The sequence below is a fragment of the Tamandua tetradactyla genome, chromosome 4 (assembly GCF_023851605.1).
Source record: "Tamandua tetradactyla isolate mTamTet1 chromosome 4, mTamTet1.pri, whole genome shotgun sequence".
Classification (NCBI taxonomy): domain Eukaryota; kingdom Metazoa; phylum Chordata; class Mammalia; order Pilosa; family Myrmecophagidae; genus Tamandua; species Tamandua tetradactyla.
Window position 1 is genome coordinate 17,100,255 of NC_135330.1, and position 20,936 is coordinate 17,121,190.

General features: G+C 40.7%; 2 long non-coding RNA genes across 4 annotated transcripts in view; one reads left to right on the forward strand and one right to left on the reverse strand.

The window, feature by feature from the left end:
- The window catches only part of LOC143680192 (uncharacterized), a 56,651-nt gene extending 50,450 nt beyond the window's left edge, over positions 1-6,201 (forward strand). For all 3 annotated transcript variants that reach the window (XR_013174038.1, XR_013174039.1, XR_013174040.1), the window contains one exon: positions 5,825-6,201. This is a non-coding gene — a long non-coding RNA (uncharacterized LOC143680192). The remainder of the gene's footprint in view (positions 1-5,824) is intronic.
- Positions 1-20,936, reverse strand: part of LOC143680194 (uncharacterized) — a 146,104-nt gene that overhangs the window by 44,139 nt on the left and 81,029 nt on the right. The window lies entirely within an intron of this gene.

The following is a 20,936-nucleotide window of genomic DNA, read 5'->3' on the forward strand; positions in this document are numbered from 1 at the left end:
CCCTCTTTCTCTTTGTATTCTTTAAATTGGTACTCTTCCATTCTGTGCCCTCCTCCAGACCTCCCTTTCCTGATGTGCTTTTTTTTTTTTTTTTTTCAGCTGGTAGAACTCCTTTTAGTATTTCTTGTAGAGCCGGACTCTTGTTGACAAATTTTTTCAGGACTGCTTTGTCTGTTAAAGCCTTAATTTCTCCCTCAATTTTAAAGGACAATTTGGCTGGATACAGAATTCTTGGCTGGATGTCTTTCTCTTTCCGGATCTTGAATATATTATACCATTGCCTTCACACCTCCAGGGTGCTAGCTGAGTAGTCTGAACTCAGTCTTATTTGATTTCCCTTGTATGCAGTAGATTGCTTTTCTCTTGTTGCTTTCAGGATTTTCTGCTTCTCTTCAACATTTGACAGACTGATTTTACATGCCTTGGTGAAGACCTATTTCGATTTATTCTGTTTGGAGTTTTTTGGGTTTCTTTGACTTACATATTTATGTCCTTTATTAGGTTTGAGAAGTTTTCACCCTTATATCCTCAGCTACTCTTCATAGCCCTTTATTCTTCTTTTCCTTCTGGGGCACCAGTGATTCTTATACTTGTGTGCTTTGTTTTCCTATCATTACCCTGTGTTTCCATTCAACTTTTCCCATCTTTTTTGTCATTTGCTGTTTTGAGTTTTTGAAGTCAATTATCCCGTCCTCTATATCACTTATTTTTTCTTCTTTCTCTTCAGATCTGGTGTTGTGTGCCTCTAGTTTTTTATTTGGTCAACAGACTCTTTAATCTCTGTGATTTCCACTATTTTTCTATTTATTCTTTCAAATTTCTCTTTGTGCTCTTCTACTGTCTTCCTGATTTCCTTTACATCATTTGCTATCCTGATTATTTTATTAAGTAGAGTTGTTTGCACATCTTTGATTAGTTGTTCCAATGTCTGCATCTCCCCAGGTGTTTTAATTTGGTCATTAGGCAGGGCTATATCTGTCTGCATTGTGATATGCTTAGTGATTTTCTGCTGTTTTCATTGCATGTAAATATCTTTTTTTTTTTTTTTTATACATAGGCAGGCACCGAACCCGAGTCCTCCGGCATGGCAGGCAAGTGTTCTTACCTGCTGAGCCACCGTGGCCTGCCCACATGTAGATATCTTGATTGATTTACTTGGGAGTTGATTTCTTTCAGTAGTCTAAGGCTTTGTGTTTGCAGGCTGGTTGTACAGCAGGGGGCAGGGCATGGGGTGGAGCACTTAGTATGGTGATTTGTTTCAGGGCAGGCATGGGCGCGGGTTGGGGATGTTATGCTGGTGCTTGTGAATGTGGGCGCTCAGTGACCAGAGAGGATGTAGTTGTGTGGGTGTGCCTGTCTGGGTACATAACCCCAGTGTGCTCTGGTTTAAGGCTCGGAGCCTTTTGTGTGCATGTGTAGAGCTGTGGTAGCAGGTTGGGGTTATGCCTTCATGGATTGGGGGCAGATGTGGCCCGACTGTACAGGTCGGTACTTTCTCAGAGCTGGGAAATGAGGCTGAGGGCTGTGTGCATGCACAGTTCTAGGACTGCTGTAACATGCAGTTCCCAGAGGTGAATGATGTGATTGGGGACCTATGTGCATGTGTGGGCCTGGGAGTGCCTTAAACGGATGAGCTGAGCTCAGGGAGGGCGGGGTGAGGCTGTGCGACACTATGAGGGGTGGACAGAGGTAACCTAGGTATGGAAGTTAGTGCCTGCAAACTTTATGCACTGGTAACAGTCTGCAGGGAACAGGGAGGGGAAGGTAGTGCTCAGAAAGGGTGCAGAAGAGGTGGGTTGGGCTGCACCTGGGGTGGGGGTGTGGGAGAGGTAATTGTGCTGGGTGCTGGGGGGATGGGGATGCCTGGAGTGGGGAAATGGGGGTAGGTGAGGAGGTTCAGGTACGTGGGATGTAGGGTGAGTCACTGGTTACAGGGCTGTGCCAGTGAGGGTAGCAGTGCCTAAGAAATGCAGCCTGGCTTACTTCCTAGTCCCTAGTACCCCTCCATGCACTCCTGCGGGCTCCGTTGCTCTGTGCCTCCATGCCAAGCTCCAGCTTTCTGCCTCTCCGTTTCTTGGCCTCTGCAACCAGGGCTGCCACAGGTGGTGCAGAAGGCTCCCCCAGGTCAGCCACACTCCCAAATTGCTACCTCTGTCACCCTACTGTCCCTTCTCTAACTTTTCCATGGAGCAGGGCTAATCTCAAGTTACCCTAGTTGGCCATCTTCCTGGAAGTCAGACTACATATTTTGTGGGACCCAGTGAAAAATGAAAATATGTGGTCCCTTGTTCAGAATTGTTAAGGGCTTTGAGAAATCAATAATGGAGGATTAAAGCATATACCATGAAGCCTGCCCTGCCCACTGGGACTATAAGCTCCATGAAGACAGGGACTGTGTCTTTCTTGTTCACTGTTATATCCCAATAACTACCACAGTGTCTTAGGCACAGAAATTATGTGAATGAATAAAATAATGATCTAGAACTTTATGATATACCATAAAGACCATAGACTTTATGGTCTAACACTGGTCCTCAGGGAATCCTTCTTTCCTCCCCCTCCCTCTCTCCCTACCTCCCTCTCTCTTTCTCTCCTTCCTACTTTTCTCCCTCGATTAGCTCCTAGCAAAGCTACCATTCAGGAAGCTCCTGCAGCCTTTGGGTCTGAGGACCGAGAGGGCCTCCAAGATGCAGAGCAAGAACATTTCTGTGGAGGGGATGCTGAAGATGGTCAGGGTTTGTGAGGTGGCATTGAAATATTTTTTGTGCAGGGTGGATAGGGCTAGGTTGGATTCTCAGCCGTCATCACTGTGTCCTGGTTAACTGTCATTGTCTTACCTGAATGGTTACAAATTAGAACCGTGTTTAAAGGGATATAAATAAGTCCTTTAAAATTGTTACATGGTCAGATAAGTTTGGAAAACAGTGGGTTGCTGAGGCCTATTGAAGGGCCCTTGATGCTCCTTATTAACCCTTCTCCATAGTACTTGTCACATTGAATCACAATGGCCTGGTGATATGCCTGTGTTGATTTTAAGCTCCTAAATCTTATTTTGCATCTTTTAATCTTTGTACCTGAAGAAAGATTTAGTGTCCCTACTAAAGAGAGGGCATTCAGTAAATACTGGCTGAATAAATAATTGTCTTAATTGAAACAGGAAGTGATCTCTTGATCCCAGTACTCGAGATAGGAAATTCACATTCTGCAGCTACCATCTCGTGCTCTGAGCACTCAGGTGCTTATGAATGCCATTCCCACATCCCTTCTCAGCAGATCCCATTCCAAACCCCCAGGGTCCCCATGGGCCTTTGGGTATGCTGCTGAGATGCTGCATGCTTGAATATTAAAGCCCTCTGTTCTCTCTCCAATTTAACCCTGGCTTCTCAGTGCTGGCCCTCTGGGACCTCTCCAAGCCTTTCAAATGACATCCAGGCAAACCAGGCTGAATTATGAAATCATAGCTTTACTAATATCAAATCCCAGGTCCCATGTTTTAATATTGTACACAAAATTCTGTCTCAAGACCACGATTAATTTAATATGTAAAACAATAGATACCCCATATTAATACAGAACATTGTAATACATATGACTTTTATTCAGACTTGAATACTGCACACAAAGGCTATAAGTAAATTAGTTTTATTGATCTATATTCATAGAATTATTTAAATGTACCTCTGGAACTGAGAGCCAGGGGTTTTTCTGAGGCTTGCCATTAATGCATTTTTCATTAGTGGCTAGTGCTGGGAAGCCCAAATTTCATTTAGCTGCAAAAGATTAATTTCCTCTTGACAACCATGGCCAGATTTTTTAAAAATAGGGAAGTTGAAGCAGTGACCTACAGGACAGTTCTCAGAACTATGAATTAGAGGGCCAGGAAAATACAGATAAAATATTAAAAAATATATATATATATAATTTTTTTTCTTTCTTGATTGTGTGTATCTATTGGAGAGGAAACAGCCATTTTAAAGAGAAATAAATTAGAGTATATGGTTTCTGGCTCTGTCTGAGAGTATGTGAATATGCCACAGCCATTTGTAATTGACTTATTTTTGATACCAGAAATATACATAAGAAAGGATACAGGCAATTAATATACAAATATTTTGGACCTTGTATATCCCCCATTTGCCTGTTGGTTTGTTTCACTTAAAGCATTTTCTCATCAACCTTATGAAAGGAGCACATATAATAATAGTAATAATACAATTAAGCCTAATTAAAGCTATTAAAATTAATTTTGTTTGGGGACTTATTGAAAAATTTGCAACTCCCATTGAGATAATTGATACACGCTGGGGAGTCACAAAGCTGAGCCCCTGCATTTGACTACTGCTTGGGTGTTGTAACAGCTAAAATGGTTCACTGCTTTTGCTTCCTCCCTAGGGCAGTGCAGTCATTGTACAAGCTCTGTGGAGAGCCTCCCAGTTTTCTCAACTAACTACATCATCACCAGAGCCTAAACCACTAACCTGTTTACTGTTTAGATTATACAAGTAGAACTATACCAGTTTGGGCCATGAATTTTAAAAATGGGAAATATTTTTACAAGTAGGCAGAGCGAGCAGTCATTGTATTATATAATCTGTGAACTGTTAAATGCCCTCCTTGCTTAAAATATATCTCTCTCATAGACTTGCCAGGCCAGTGTCAAATTCTTCCATTAAAATGTGTCCCTTAGATATGAAAGTTCTGTGTAATTTGGATAGGTCCTTTTAGGATGCAGACTCCCCTGGGAGGGTTCACCCAGTAAGTTGCTATCAGTCATTAGCACCAGGATTTCAATTAGTTTCACTGATTGCTTTTTATATTTACAGCTTTTGCAGAGTGTAGCAGACAGAATGGTGCCCCACAAAGATGTCCCTGTTCTAATCCATGGATGTTGCATGGTTAGATGACAAATAGAAATTAAATTTTCAGATAGAATTAAGGTCGCTAATCAGCTGCCCTGGAGATAGGGAGATTGTTTTGGATGAATTTGGGAGTGGAGAAAAATATAATCACAAGAATCCTTACAAGTAGAAGAAGGAGGCAGAAAAAAGAGGCAGAGAGATGGCAGCACGAGAAGGACTAAACCCAATGTTATTGGAGGAATAGGGACATGAGCCAAGAAATATGGACAGTCTCTAGAAGCTGGGAAAGGCAAAGAAGTAGATTCTCCCTAAGAGTCTCTAGGAAGGAATGTAGCCCTGATGACATCTTGATTTTAGTCCAGTGAGATCCATTTTGTATTTCTGACCTGTAGTACTCTAAGATAATATATTTGTATTGCTTTAAGCCACTAAATTTGTGATAATTTGTTATAGCAGCAATAGGAAACTGATACACAGATGGATAGGAACAGGTGTGTTTTAGTAAATGCATAAGCAGAAGTTAAGTGGAAAGGGAAAAAGGCTGGGGAAAGTGGTTCGGAAAATAAAATATATTGAGGAACCCATTTTTTAATGGCATTGTGAGGAATGGGAATGGGGGGTTGTTGGACAGGTGGATAGTTTCCCATGGGTAGCAGACAGATGTAGGAAGGAACACCAATAGGAAGGAAGTGATAAACAGAAGAAACATAGAAGGACACTGTATATGTGGCTTTTTGCTGCATAAAAAATTTACCACAAGTGTGGTGGCTATAAATAATACATATTTATTGTTTCACAGTCCTGTGAGTCAGGAGTCTGGGAACAGCATAGCTGGAGCCTCTGCTCATGGTGTCACAAAACATCAGCCAAGGTGTCAGCCAGGATGTTCTCATCTAGAAGTTAGGCTGGGAAAGAATATGCCTCCAGACTCATTCAGGATGTTAATGGAACGAATTTTCTTGCAGCTGTAGGATGAAAGGCTCTAGCTGTTTGTGGCTATTGGCAGGAAGCTGCCCTCACCAACTAGAGGCTGCCCACAGTTCCTTGGCACGTGAGCTTCTCCAACATGACATCTTACTTCACCAAGCCCACAAGGAGGTGCTTTACTCCAGTCATATATAACATGACATAATCACAGGAGTGACATGATTATTTTTTCCATATTCTATTGATTGGAAGAAAGTCATCGGTCTTTCCTACACTCAAAAGGAGGAATTTCCCAAAGGCATGAAAAACACTGGAAACCACCCTAAAGTCTGTCTTCCACTGGCACCAAGAACAAACTTGACCTACATCACAATTTTTTCTAGGTCAGGCTTTTTGCAATAAACTTGTTACTGCTGCCAATGATATGTTTGATTATGAGATGATGAAAATGGTGTTTCCCTGATCCCCATTAGATCTCTCAGCCAGGTCTCTAAGCTTTGAGGAAGAGACCTGTCCTTGATTGGAGACTCTCAAAGGTGATAAACCTTATACAATAGTAAATTGGATAGAGTCTTTCTCCATATATTTTCCTAATACTGTCTTGCCCCCACTTTCTTCTTTTAGCTCTTTCATTCTCTATGGCTTCCAAATTCCCATGCCTTCCTCCATATTCAGGAGTTTTCTGGATGAAAAAAGCAAGCATCATAATCTCAAATGACTAAAACAGCTTCAGTTGGGAGTTCCAAGCCACTGTGTCAGACTGGAGGGCAGAGGACCCATCCCAAAGAGGCCATCAGTACTAGGCTACATCATTGCTGTGATAGGATTATATGGGTCTAGAATTTCTGGAATTTTAAATTTTTGAACAGAATCTGGAAAAACAGATGTCTTATTAATGTGAAATAGTCCAAGTCTAGCATGTTGGTAACAGATTTGATTGAAAAAAAATAAGTGGGCAAAACAAACAAATCTACAAGTCAGATAAGCCAACATGCATCTGATTGAATTCTCTCCCCTGAGAAGCTCTCTGGTTTGTGGTGGCAAACCAACAGGGAAAAAAATGATGATGGCCGGTCTTGTGTATTAAATCATCAGTCAGTTGATTGCATTTATGGCTGATTACATCTGTGATCAACTAAGGCATGCCTCCCACAATGAGATAATCCAATCAGTCAAAAGTTTTCAAGGAAAAAGAGATTCTTTCACTGCTTCTTCAGCTAGTAAGTCTTTCCTGTGAAGTTTGTCCATACCCTTCATTGAAGCCACCAGCTACACAGCCTGACCAGCAGATTTTGTGCTCTTTCATTCTCATGGCTGTGTGAGACACCTTTATAAATCTTATATTTACAGATCTCTACTGTTGATTCTGTTTCTCTAGAGAACCCTGACTAATACAACTACCTTGTGTGGTTCTTGAGAAACAGAACATTAAAAATGTGTTTTTACAATTGGTTTTTTACTCTGACTAGGCTCAGAAGCACTAATGACTCTGCTTTCAATAATCAGAAAGGCAGTGTATGGAGCAGTGTTACCAATTCAGTGTTATTAATTCAAGTGTTACTAGCTCAATTAGTTCTTCAGATGCTCACACAGTATGGCAGAAGCTCTTTTATTTCTTTCTCATGAGAAAGGGCACTCACAGAAACAAGGGGCAAGTGCAAAGTATGGGAGCTTGCAGGTTCCTTTTATCTTCATCCCTAATGCAGAGGAGTCCCTCTCCTGGTTCACCATTGGCTGGCTATTTAGGAGTTACAATCTAGTCTCAGAAACTAGTCAATTAAAAAGTGAATTTTCTACATCTTATTTATCATAATTATTCATTTGCTTTTGACCAATCACAGAAGAGGGTATGTTGAATCCTTCATTATCATATGTTGTTTAAGGGGGTATATGGACCAGGTTAAGAAGGTCAAAACTTAAGTTACTTCTTTATTTGAGTGGAAGGAGTCCACCATCCCTTACAGCAATGACAGTCCATGGAGTGATTTGGCAAAAGAGATACTCAAAATATCACCATTAGATTCTGCTAGTTGTATACTTACATGAGGCAATGCTCTTGGTGAGAATGTTTTGACGCCTTTAATGTTTTGTGGAACTAGGAGGTATAATGATGTTAGCTGGTTGTTGTTAGATATTCTGGATACTGTGATGTGGTAAAGGATGAACTGAAGGCTTTAAATTTGCACCATAAGTGCTATATGAATGATGTCAAAGTTTCCATGTGTGCCTTGGAAGAAAATCTAATTTCCTCTGGTCACAGACTTGAGATCTCTGAAAACCAGACACAAAGCCTCATTGTGTAAGTAGTAGATTTACAACATAAACTAAAATCTCTACCTTCCAGGGTGTCTGCTGTTAAAGTAAGGGTTTTGATTGAAAAAAATGGGGTCCTGAAACGTGGGATGATAATATATGGTTTGATAATTATGGCAATGATTGGGAGATAAGATCCTTGGAATCTGCTGAACTTTTGCCAGACAGACTTGTAATAGACTATCCTGAGGAAAGAGTTCCTGTCCTCCAGTTTGCTTTGAGAGAAGAGCTTCCAGGCCTCTAATCTCCTGAGAGAACACTGCCATCCAACCTCCACCTAAAGAAATTAACCCTTCAATGCCTGTTAACCCTGTAACCACCTCCCCTGGGGAAACAGTTTTCACTCCTCTGTCTGGATTGATTAACCCTATTTCATCATATGAAATTGCAACAAAATACCCTGAAGTAATTGGCTTGACAGACACTTCAAATTCTTTCCATGGCACACCCCCTCCACCCCTCTTTTCTTCAAGACCTATAACTACACTAATGTCCCTACAGGCCTCAAAAGGTGAGATACCAAGTGTGACTCATGGGGAGGTTCACTGTACTCAAAAAGAACTGCATGAGTTTCCCCATCTATATAGACAGAAATTAGGAGACTATGTGTAAGAATGGATTAAGTGTGTAGGACAATGGTAGAAGGAATATAAAGGTCACCAGAACCTTAAGAAATAAAGGTCACCAGAATATAAGGTCACCAGAACCTTAAGAAATAAATTCATGAGACTAGCTCCATCAACCCTGAAGAGCTCTGTAGTCACCCTTCTCTGTAGGTCAGATATTACTCTGGGAACTGCTGTCACTGGCTGGAATCCTTAAACAGAATGGGACTGATCAGATCCTGAGTTGGCAGAAGCCATGTGGTGACAGTTAATCACCACAGACAAGGTGGTCATGGCCGCCATAATGGATGGCACACTCTAAGCAGCAGTCAAAATACTCTTTCTTCCAGAGACTTCTGGCATTGGCTAGTAGATCACAGGGTACCTAGAAGTAAAATAGATGGGCAGTCTACTAAATTCTTGTTTGAGCTGTATAAGCAGAAGAATTCTAGGTCAAATTAACAGAATTCTAACTTCAATTACAAAACAGAGAGTCATAGACCCTTAATCAATTCCCAGAATTGAGATAATTTCCTGACTAAGAATCCCTTGAATGAGGGAAGGCCCCTTTTATACTGCCCCAAATGTACACTGTTACCTTCCTCCCAGCCTTTCTTAAGGAGACCTAAGGTCTTGTACCAGGTTGACTGTGCACTGAAGAAAAGGAAATGATCAGATATTTCAGGGATTATTGGACTCTGGCTCAGAAATGACACTAATTCCAGGAGACCCAAAGCATCACTCTGGTCCACCAGTCAGAGTAGGAACTTATGGAGGTCAGGTGGTCACTGGAGTTTCAGCTCAAGTCCATCTCACAGTGAGTCCAGTTGGTTCCCAGACCCATTCGTGGTCATTTCCTCAGTTCCAGAATGCATAATTGGAATTGACATACTCAGCAATTGGCAGAAGCCTCACATTGGTTCTCTGACTTGTGGAGTAAGGGCTTTTATGGTAGGAAAAGCCAAGTAGAAGCCATTAGAACTGCCCTTACTTAGCAAAATAGTGAATCAGAAGTATTACCATATTTCTGGAAGGACTGCAGAGGTTAGTGCCACTCTTAAGGACTTGAGGGACACAGGGGTGGTATTTCCCACCACATCCCCATTCATCTTTCCTATTTGGCTTGTGCAAAAAACTGATGGGGGCTTGAAGCATGAGATTGGATTATCATAAACTTAATCAGGTGGTGAATCCAATTGCAGCTGCTGTCCCAGACGTGGCATCACTGTTTGAGCAAATCAACACATTGCTGCTAACTGGTATGCAGCTATTGATCTTCAATTGCTTTTTTCTCAATAGCTATCAGTTCTGACTACCAGAAACAATTTTAATTCAGTTGGCAAGGCCTTCATTGTCCTTCACTGTCCTACCTCAAGGTTAAATCAACTCTCCAGCCCTATGTTACAATCTTCCCCACAGGGAACTTGTCCATTACTCCCTTCCACAAGACCTCACAATGGTGTATTATATTGATGATATCATACTGATTGAACCTAGTGAGCAAGAAGTAGCAACTACTGTAGACTAATTGGTAAGGCATTTACATGTCAGGGGATGGGAGATCAAGCCAACAAAAATACAGGATCCTTCCATCCTCAGTAAAATTTCCAGGTGTCCAGTGGTGTAGGGGATGTTGAAATATCCCTTCTAAGGTAAAAAATAAGCTGTTGCATCTGGCTCCACCACTGACCAAAAAAGAAGCACAACACATACTTGGCCTCTTTGAATTTTGGAGACAACATATTCCTCATTTGGGTGTGCTACTCTGGCCCATTTAATGAATGACCAGAAAAGTTACTAGTTTTGAGTGGGGGCCAGAACAACAAGGAGGCTCTGCAACATGTCCATTCTGCTGTGTAAGATACTCTGCCACTTGGGCCATATGATCCATCAGGTCCAATGGTACCAGAAGTGTCAGTGGCAAGTAGGAATGCTAAAGCCTTTGGCAGCCCCATATAGGTGAATCACAACACAGATCCTTAGGATTTTGGAGCAAAGCCTGATTGTACACTGCAGATACCTACTCTCCTTTTGAGGAACAGCTTTTAGTCTGCTACTGGGCCTTAGTAGAGATTGAACACTTAACCCTGGGCCACCAAGTTACCATGAGACTTGAGTTGCCTATCATGAACTGAGTGTTGTCTGACCCACCCAGCCATAAAGTCAGGCATGCCCAGCAGCACTCCATCATAAAATGGAAATGGTACATTAGAGTTAGGGCTCAAGTAGGTCCTGAAGGCACCAAATGCCTATTGCCCCCACTCCTGACATATGACCTGTTCTTTCCCAGCCAGAGCTGTGGTCTCTTGGGGGGTTCCTTATAGTCAACTGACTAAGAAAGAGAAAACTCAAGCCTGATTTACAGATGTTTCTGCATGATATGCAGGGACCACCTAAAAGTGGACAGCTACAGCAATAAAACCCCGTTTGGGGATGTTAAAGAACAGTAGTGAGGGGAAATCCTCCCAATGGGCAAAATATTGAGCAGAGCACCTGGTTGTTCATTTTGCTTGGAAGGAAAACTGGCCAGAGGTGCATTTATATACTGACTCATGGGCTGCTGGTAATGGTTTGACTGGATGCTCAGGGACTTGGAAGGAGCATGATTGGAAAATTGGTGACAAAGAGGTCTGAGGAAGAGGTATGTGGGTAGATCTTTCTGAGTGGGCAAAAAACATGAAGAAATTTGTGTACCATATGAATTTTCACCATAGGGTGACCTCAGCAGAGTAAGGTTTTAATAATCAACTGGATAAAATGACGCATCCTGTGGACATAAGTCATCTGTTTCCACAGCCACTCTTGCCATTGCCCAATGGACTCATGAACAAAATAGGCAAGGTGGTAGGGATGGAGGTTATGCATGGGCTCAACAACATGGATTTCCACTTACCAAGGCCAACCTGGCTACGGTGACTGCCAAGTGCCCAATCTGCCAGTAGCAAAGACACATACTCAGTTCCCAATATGATGCCATTCACCAAGGTGATCAGCCTGTTACTTGGTGGCAGGTTGATTACATTGGACCATTTCTATCATGGAAGGGGCAGTGGTTTGTTTTAACTGAAATGGACATGTGCTCTGCATATAAGTTTGCCTTCCCTGAACACAATGTTTCCCCCAAAACTACCATCCATGGACTTACAGAATGTCTTCTCCACTGCCATGGTATTCCACGCAGCATTGCTTCTGATCAAAGAACTCACTTCACAGCAAATGAAGTGCAGGAATGGGCACATGTTCATGGAATTCTCTGGTCTTACCATTTTCCCCATTATCCACAGGCAGTTGAGTTGATAAAATGGTGGAATGGCCTTTTGAAGACCCAATGATGGTGGCAATACCTTGAAGGTCTGGGGCAGTGTTCTCCAGGAGGCTGTGTGTGCTCTGAATCAGAGTCTACTCTATGGTGCTGTTTCTCTCATAGCCAGGATTCATGGGTCTAGGAATCAAGGGGTGGGAATGGGAGTGGCACCACTCACTATCACCCTTAGTGACCCACTAGGAAAATTTTTGCTTCTTGTCCTTGAAAATTCAAGCTCTGCTGGTCTACAGGTCTTAGTTCTAAAAGGAGGAGTGCATCTACCAGAAGACACAAACATGATCCTAGTGAAGTGGAAGTTAAAACTGCCACCTGGCCACTTTGGGCTTCTCATGCCTCTGAATCAACAGGCACATAAGGGGGATTACTGTTCTGTCTGGGGTGATTGATTCTGACTATCCAGGGGAAATAAGACTGCAACTTTACGATGGAGGTAAAGAAAAGTTTTCCTCGAATACAGGAGATCCCCTAGGGTGTCTTTTAGTATTACCATGTCCTGTGATTAAGGTGAATGGAAAACTGCAACCTAATCCAGGCAGGAATACCAATGGCCCAGAAGCTTCAGGAATGAAGTTCTGGGTCACCCCACTGGCAAAGAATCATAGCCAGCTGAAGTACTTGCTGAAGGTAAAGGAACATGAAATAGGTAGTAGAAGAAGGTAGTGATAAATATGAACTATGACCACATGACCAGTTACAGAAACAAGTACTGTGATTATATTTCTTCCCTGTTTTGTTATGAGTATGTTTGCATCTGTACATAAGCAAGTATCTGCTTCCCGCTTATTCTATGACATAAGTTGTATTGTTCATGTTACAGTATTTAAGTCATAGGATATGAAGTTTAAGTGAATGTTATCTCAGGACTTGCACCCTATTCTGGAGAGATGTAGTACATATGTTGTATGCAGGACAGTTGAGTATTGTTAGGCAAAGCCTATGTCTGTTATTGTGTTCTGTTTGGAAACTAAGTGTGTTTCAAGGTGATAATCTGCCATGTTGACAAGGGATGGATTGTGATGGTTACGTTCTGGAATCAGCTTGACCAAGTGATTAGGCCTAGTTGTCTGGTCACACAAGCACTGGTCTGACCATCACTGCAAGAAGATTTCATGTCTAGTTAATAAACTGGGAGGCTGGTATATTAAATCATCAGCAAGCTAATCACATCTGTGATCAACTAAGGAGTTCTTCCCCACCCAATCCACACACCCCCCCCACCATGAGATAATCCAATCAGGTGGAGGCTTTCAAGTAAGGAGAGAAACTGTTTCACTGTTTCTTCAGCCAACATGCCTCTCTTGTGTAGATCATCCATACCCTTTATTGGATCCACCATTTTCATATCCTGCCCTACGAATTTTGGAATCTTCCATTCCCACGGCTGCATGAGACACCTTTATAAATCTCATATTTACAGATCTCTCCTATTGGTTCTGTTTCTCTAGAGAACTTTGACTAACACACCAGGTGATGTCTCTTAGTTTTTCCACACAGCCTCTGCTTTTGCTGTATTTTATATAATTTTTGATTAGGCGCGACTTCAGTCTAACTATGGAAACTATGGTAATTAGGTGGAAGCTGTTGTGGCGCAGTTTATGTAACGTAAGCCTGTTCAAATTCTGGAAGAGTCTGCTATGAGTATGGACTGGTGGTGATTCCACAATTCTTTCACTTTGGGGATGGGGAATGTTGTCATCATATTCCCCCACTTCCTGGTGGCACCAATTCTGCTATTCCTTCCTCCAAACATCAAAGAAGTAAAAGCACTATTACCTGGAGTTTTAATTAACTTGGACCATTTCAGATGAGTCCTGGGAAAAATGGAAGTTAACAAGTCTAATCCTATCCCCCTCTGCAAGCATATGTGATGCTGTATGTGCTGTGTGCCTGTGCACAGGTGGGTGTGAATAGGGGTGTACATGTTCATGCTTTATTAGGGATATACCAAAGAATCTTAAGAAGTCTATGAGTAAATATGGTAAAAAGTTTCCTCTTAGACCGTGCAAGAAACTTCTTGCATGTGTGTGGTGGGTGATTCAAGGTAACAGGAAGGGATTTTGGTTAAAGCAGTAAAGGAGCAGAGTGTTGTGAGTGTTAAGAGATGGCAAGAAAATAAGTGGAAGGATGATCAATATCAATAAAAACAATTCATGTATTATTTGTGAACACTTCTGCACACTGTATCACAGAGAGATTCTTCACTGCAGCTTCCTTATGGTGAAGCTGAGTAGTTTCTCTGTGAAACTCTGACAAGGCAGCTAACCACTGTCTTGGTCACTTCTGTCCCTCTCTTCCTGGGTTGACCAGATTGTATATCTAAAGCAAAAGCAGATACCATGACCCAATCTGATCTGAATATTCAGATTCAACATTGAGGGAACACTCAATGTTGCCCTTGAGTGTTCCCTCCAGGGCAACACTCAAGGTGATTTAATGGGTCTTTGTTCATCTTCAACTTCCACGGTGAGCCTCAGGCAATCACTGCACATCTCAGGCAAATACTGATTGCTTTAAAGAAATAATGTCTGGCCAGATCATGATTATTATTACAATTAGCCTAATACTTCTAATATTCTAACAACCATACGTTGGCAACAAGGTTTAGACACCACAGGCAGGTGATTGTATAATCCCAGAGTTCTGAATTTGGCACAGGTGTCTAGATCTTATTTTCTGTTATCATTTACATGTGACAAGCCCTGCTGTAGAGCACTTCACTATGCCACAGATTTATTTTTACTATGGGTTAGTTCATTTACCTCCAGGACATGGAGAATGGTTAAATCCCCTCTATCCTTCCTGACCTAGATTAACACCTAACTCCTTAGGAAGCCTTTTCTGAGTACCTGTGGGCAGACTGAGTATCTCCCTCTTTAGAACATTGTGGGCCTTAAGTTTTAGCTTGTGTCTCCTTGTGTTAATAGTGGTATTTGTGCCTTTCTTTTTCTTTTTTTATTATGAGCAACTTGAGAGCAGAGGTTGTCTCAAAATTATCTCCCAATTCCTAGTGCCTAGCACTGGAATATTATAGTAGTTCATTAAATATTTATTCAACAAATCAGACACTAAATGAATGACTTTTTTCTGGTTGACAATATAATGCAAAGAAATGGGACAATCAAGGTTTTTTTTTTAGATTAAATTAAATTATTTTCACGAAATGAAATTAAAAAGTACTGCACTGTGTCCTACAGATTTCAATTTGGACTCTTTCGGGCCTTTAGTCAATGTATATTAGTTGAAGCCCTACTATGTGATTAGTACTTTTGCATGAACTCAAGTGACTAAAAGACAAAGGGCTGCATTCTTGACATTTACATTAAAATAGCAAATGTGTTGAGCATACTGGTTTCAGTATTTTAGGCCAAATCTTTTCTTCAAAAGGCATTTGAAAGAGAAGTCTATATACACATTAAAAGTCACTTCCCCAGGCAACTCGTGTGGCACTCCCTCAGAAAATCCAGGGCCCAAGAAGGCACCATTTGAAAATAACAGTCTTAGTGCATTTAATGAAGTATTAAGCCCTCCTTTAAAGTAATGTTTTTATTTGATTAATTATTTTACAAACCACTTACTTTCCAAAGAGCGATGTATCTATACTGACCACTTTATATGGTCTATCAAATTCCACACTTGACAACCATCCTGGGAGGTTGATAATAAATGTCATCCCCTTACACAACCAGCACTAGACCTGCCACAAGAAATAGAATGAAACAGGAAGAGAGAAGGGATGAAAGAGATATCTGCGAATTTTATACTTATGAGCTATATTACTGCCACGATTACAGAAATTGAGATGAGCAAAAAGGTCTTTTAGCATTCCATAAGAAAGTCCGTATGGACTGAAGAGATTTCTAACGTTTGCATTGTAGGGGTTTCCTGTTTCGCTTTTCTTTCTGTCACGTGATCCAGTGTCTGTCAGTATTACTGGGAGGAGTGTCTGATAATAGAAGCCATCTGTATGTATCCTTGCATTTGCAGATTCTTTTCTGTGCACAGTAACAGGCAAAAATCGAAAAAGCGATGTTCTGAGTAAATATATTTAGTCTATCTGATTATTCATAGCTATAGTTGTTGGAGCACTTTTTTGTTAAAAAAGAAGAAAGAACAAGAGTCAAAGCAAGTAATAACCTCAATCCATAAGACTGTTTGTTCCATCAGAAAATACCAGATTATGAGTCATTGCAAGTGAATCTGTTTTGCATTGTTGGTGTTTATCTTTTTAAATTTATTTTATTTTTCTTTTATGCATGGACAGGCACCAGGAATTGAACCCGAGTCTCTAGTATGGCAGGCGAGAACTCTGCCACTGAGCCACCATGGCCTGCCCACATTGTTGGTGTTTATATATCCGTAGTACTGCTGTATTTAGAAACCATTGGCTGTGATAGAAGTATGATTTAAACTTTGTCTATAAATTGGCCCCTATTTTATTCCCCACTCCCACATTCCCCTTGTTTGGCCCTTGGGTGTTCTGGAAACAAGAAGGGCCACCTTTCAGTACTTTCAAAGTTTGCCTCTTCATGAATCAAGGGAGCAGCTGGAAGCAGCCAGCCCTTATGGGGGTAATGAATAAGCAGGAATTTCTTGGCCCTGTCCTCAATCTCCAGTGCAGATGGGCTTGGCGTAGGGAGGTTGGAAGGAAGAGGTCCCTATGGCACCCGGAGGGATGGTCCGTGAAGGATGCACCTAACACTAGGCTGGCTCTAAACAGACACTGGCATAGCAGAGCTTAATGAGATCTCCTACAAGCGAGGTGCAGTCTCATAGCAGTAGGGGAGTGTATTAGTTAGGTTTCTCTAGAGAAACAGAATCAACAGGGAACACTTGCAAATATAAAATTTATAAAAGTGTCTCACATGACCACAGGAACGCAGAGTCCAAATCCACAGGGCAGGCTGTGAAGCTGACGACTCCGATGGAGGGTCTGGATAAACTCCGCAGGAGATGCTCACCGGCCAAAGCAGGAATGGGGCCTGTCTCCTCTGAGTCCTCCTTAAAAGGCTTCCCGTGATTAGATTTAGCATCACTAATTGTAGAAGACGCTCCCCTTTGGCTGATTACAAATGGAATCAGCTGTGGATGCAGCTGACGTGATCATGATCTAATCCTATGAAATGTCCTCATTGCAACAGACAGGCCAGCACTTGCCCAATCAGATAAACAGCTACCACAACCTAGCCAAGTTGACACATGTCCCCAACCATGACAGGGAGGAAGGAGGAACAAAATAGGGTTCCTTTGGCTCAAGAATTTGAATTTTGTAAACGATAGAGTGCTTGGGCAGAAATGCATAACAAATAAATAAATCGCATGAATAAATAAAGCATTTGCTTAGATGACAATTTTACTCCTCCAGGCTGTCTCTACATTGACTCCTAGAGCTTACCTTATAGTGTTTGTAAAATGGGATAGAGATATTTACCTTTACAAAGTTATTTGTGGAATTAAATAAAAATAATGTGATGAAAATGTCCGTGATAGTACTTGGCACTCGGTGAATATCCAGAAAATGGTAACTATTAGATATAGACTCCCTGTTTCCTATAGAACATCTATTCTCCCCTTCATTCTTAGTAACAGAATCCCAATTTATTAAGGGCAGCAATATACTTAGATAAAATAAATGACGAAAATGATTGAATGAATGAATAAGCAAACAAGCCTACTTCTTCTAGCCTCTAACATAGTGATGGCCTGTGGGATGTCACATGAAGTCATTCGGTAGACTTCTTAAGGAAGCTTTTTAAAGAAAATTACTTAGTTGGTGGGAATGGCCTTTTGCTCTTCCTCTTTCTTGCTGTCTAAGTCTCTGTCAAGAAAGCTGGAGCTGCCGCAGCCATCCTGAACTATGAGATAACTTTGAAGGTGAAAGGCATGTGTTAAGAATGGCAGAACCAGTTAACAGAAGGAACTCTCTCTAATGACTCGGAAGTGCCTTCCCAGCCCAGGGTTATCTACCTGAAGAGCTCTTTTATGTTGCAACAAAATAACCTTTTATTTCATTTAAGTCACTACATCTGGGCATTCTATTTTAAGGACACTAAATCTAATCCTTTATTGATGCAGCTCATGGTATTTTAGTAATCAAAATTACTAAAACTCATTACTAAACTCATACTCATGGGGTTGGCCACGGTGGCTCAGCAGGTAGAATTCTCGCCTGTCATGCCAAAGACCCGGTTTCAGCTCCCAGTGCCTGCCCATGTAAGTAAGTAAATAAATAAATAATAATAATAATAATAAATACATACTCAAATTGGAGGAACATAAAGACGTCTTAATGGCCTCACTATAGTGCTAAGTGTATGGCATGTGCCAAGCACACAATGAGTGGCTCAGACACTGAAAACTATGGAAAGAATTCTATGGAAAGAGAGATTCTGGTAAATCACTGACAAACTGTGAATCCCTTGAGAAAATCTAGCAAATCAGACCCATTCCAGCTAAAGGTAAACAAATTGGTTATTTCCATATTTCATATTAATCCACATATTACGTATTGGGATAAGCAAGCATAAGCATAATTCTTTTAGTACCTATTTTAAACCAGTTATTATTAACATTTTGGGTGTAATTTACCCTCTTCTATGTAACAAACTCATACTGCTTGCTTCATCTATGGGTTTCTGTATCCCTGTAAACAGCCCCTCCAATCCTTCCCATCCTCCATATAACTAATTCCTCTTTCATCCTTCACATCTAGAAGTGAAATTCCCTTTCTCAAGAAGATTTTCCCTCACCTCCCTGTCAAACATCAAATATCATCCTTGCTGTTTAAACTCTGTTCTCTCCCCTGGATTATTTACTCTGTGGTGCTAGAAACCACACCTGCCATTTCCATGATCATATCCCTGCCTTTAGCCCTGTGCCTGGAACTTGAAGGATTCACCTTGGGTAGTGAATGATGGAATGAATGAAGGCTCTTCCCTTTGTTTAACCATGGTCAAATATTAAGACTGGCTAGCTGATGTGGGCAGTCAAGATTTCAGCATGGCCAAGAAACCACTAAATGATTCTTTGATTGTACTTGATGGATTTTAGTGTTAATATTAGCCACTCTTGCCTTTTCTGCTCAAAGAAATAATGGACCCCTTAATCGATTTTCTAAGACAAAACAAGGGGAAATTTCTATGATCATTAGCATCTAGCAGATAGAATTTCCTGCCTGCCCACAAAAGAAACAGGTACCTCAAACCATTGACAAGGAAAGAGAAACAATTTGTGCCTTGTGGCTGACAGCCCATTTTTCCAACAGCCGCCGCCAAATGGGCAGTGGGCAAAAGAGCTAGTTGAATAGGATTGGCTATTCCTGTGAGACATGATTATCTGGCGAGTGAAAAAAATGTGCTCAAATTGGCATCAGTTAGAGTAAGGACTGTGTGAGCAGAGACAATTTACTACAGCCATTATAAAGTCCCTGCACTCACCCCATGTAAATTCTTATATTTGACATTGCTTAGAGAGGCTGTGACGGGCACAGTGAGGCTACAAACAAAAAACTGGTCTCAGGATAACCATTTTCTGTTAATTTACTACTTATTCAGATTTTCTTTTCTTTCTTTTTTTTTTAATTCTCACCCTTAAACTGAGGCAATTAAGTTACAATAACTTTATATTGGGAGAGATTAAGATTATCATAGGTCAGATTATAAGTAGGAATAGGAAATACAATTATCTTCTAAAATCACTGTGAGAATTCCTCCTCCTAGGGAAAAATCAACATGCTTCCTATTTTAATTTCTTATTAGAGCAGTTGTGGGTTTATGGAAAAATCATGCAGAAAATACAGAGCATTTACAACCCCTCACACAATTTCCCTATTATTAATTCTACATTTGTGTGGTATAATTTTGTTACAATCAAGGAAACAACATTAATGTAATACCATTACTATAGTCCAAAGTTTACATTAGGATCCGCTTTTGTGTTGAACAGTCCTATGGTGCTTTTTAAAAAAATTTTATTCTAGTAATATACACAACCTAAAATGATCCCTTTCAATCACTTTAAAATATATAATTCAGTGGTTTAATCACATTCACAATGTCATACTACCATCATCCACCATCCATTATCAAAACTTTTCCATGATGCCAAACACAAACTCTGTACTAATAAAGCATTACTGCCCCATTCCCTATTCCAACCCAGCCTTTGATAACCTGTATTCTAGTTTCTGAGTCTATGAATTTGCTTATTTGAATTATTTCATATCGGTGAGATCACACAATATTTGTCTTTTTGTATCTGCCTTATTTTATTTAACATGATGTCTTCAAGGGTTATCCATATTGTTGTATGTAACAGGACATCATTCCTTTTAGGGCTGCATAATATTCCGATGTGTACATATACCATCCATTCGCCTACTGATGGACATTTGGGTTGCTTCCCCCTTTTGGCTGTTATGAATAGTGCTGCTATATATGACATGAGTGTGCAAATATCTGTACAAGTCTTTTCTCTCAATGCCCAGAAGGGGATTTCCATGTCATAAGGAAATTCTATACTTAACTTCCTGAGGAATCACTAAACTATTTTCCACAGTAGCTTCACCATTTTATACAACATGGTCTCTAACAAATAAATTTTCATTTTTTAAACTCATAATCAAAGAAATATTTCTATCTCACAAATGGAACCATCCCCATGATCTCTCAGATTGCTTTAAATTTCACTATTCTATCACTTTGCTAAGGGATACCGATCTAATATATGAAATTTGTTTTATGTCTCTTCTTTGACACCCTGAATTTTAAAACATTTTATTATAAAAATTTCCAAGTTTATAAAAAGTAGAGAGTATAAATACCCAGTTTCAAAAACCATCGAACAAACCATTTTGTCTATTTCATCTGTCCTTCCCATCTTTCATCTTTTTTTCATGGAATAATTTTAATC